The sequence below is a fragment of the Aplysia californica genome, unplaced genomic scaffold, assembly GCF_000002075.1.
Source record: "Aplysia californica isolate F4 #8 unplaced genomic scaffold, AplCal3.0 scaffold00319, whole genome shotgun sequence".
NCBI lineage: Eukaryota > Metazoa > Mollusca > Gastropoda > Aplysiida > Aplysiidae > Aplysia > Aplysia californica.
This window is the reverse complement of record NW_004797589.1, coordinates 734594-735990: the sequence shown is the minus strand read 5'-3', so window position 1 is coordinate 735990 and position 1397 is coordinate 734594. Positions and strand designations below refer to the sequence as shown.

Here is a 1397-nt window from a genome sequence, read left to right as displayed (position 1 = left end):
GATGTATGTATATATATGTGTGTGTGTATGTATATGTATGCATGTGCATGTGTGTGTGTGTATGTGTGTGTGTGTGAGTGTGTGTGTGTGTGTGTATGTGTGTGTGTGTGTGTGTGTGTGTGTGTGTGTGTGCGCACGAGGAGGATTGTGGTACATGTAGAAGTGTACTTTGTCTATAAGGAGTGTGTGTTCCTGCTGAGACGTTGGGGCACTTTTGCAAGATTCTCAACAAATGTAACTATCAAAGAGGAAACGACAAGCAAAAGATAATCTAGATAATGAAAGTTTATTTTAGAAGCAAAAAGGGTGTTGCACGTGGGAGCTATGAGCTCAGTATGGCTCGTCTGTATAGGTTTCTAGCTCTTTAATTTTAGCCCGACCTCTTTCTCCCCCCCCCCTCTATGTTTCTCCCTACCTCCCTCTGTCTTCTCTCCTTCTTTCTTTTCCTCTCCTTGGAAGGTATATGCGACAGTCTTTCTCTTTTACACGAAAGAAATCCATACTTTTATACTACAATTAACGAAAAGAGAAATAATGCAATACATTAATTGCCGAGGTGAAAACCGCGAGCATTGAGTAAAAGTTGGCTCTTTCTTCACTCATTTATGCTATCTATACACTCTTGCAATTTATATGTGCCCTTAACATTGCTCTTGAGTTAGGACATACTATATCTGTGCATTCGCTGATAAAGTCAGCAGTGAAGATGATGGCCTTTATTCTGTTGTTTCGTTGGTTAAAACTTAAATTATTTTTTCGTACATTGGGTTTGTTTTGAAAAACTCATTTGGGTATTTGTTTGTAATAAACCAAACGTAACTAATCTGAAAAAAGAATAAGTGTCTTCATTTATTAGAATGTTCTCTTTAGAGTCAGCTGGTTTGAGACTGTCAGTAGGCTGCACTTGCTTTATACACGCTGACCGGGAACCATTTATATTGAACATCTTTAAATCCATCGTTAACTTTTCTGCAGATGGTGACCACCACGACTTTGGAAACCATGGCAACCATTCCAATCATGGCCACCATTCCCATCATGACAACCATCTTCATCATGGCAACCATCCAGACCATGACAACCATTCTCACCATGGCAACCATTCTCAGAACGCGAACATTTCTCCAATAAACAACACGAAGCCAGTCAACATGACATCGGCCTTTGGATCCCTCGATACGCCTTTGGCTGGCAACCACTCCGATCATGGCAACTTTTCTCACCATGGCAACCACTCCCATCATGGCAACGTCTCTCACCATGGCAACCACTCCCATCATGACAACTTCTCTCACCATGGCAACCACTCGCATCATGGCAACTTCTCTCACCATGGCAACCACTCCCATCATGGCAACTTCTCTCACCATGGCAACCATTCTCACCATGGCAACCAC

General features: G+C 42.1%; 1 protein-coding gene across 4 annotated transcripts in view; it reads left to right on the top strand.

Moving 5' to 3' along the window:
• The window catches only part of LOC101859651 (uncharacterized transmembrane protein DDB_G0289901), a 50617-nt gene that overhangs the window by 8433 nt on the left and 40787 nt on the right, over positions 1-1397 (top strand). The gene's annotated exons all lie outside the window — the stretch shown is intronic.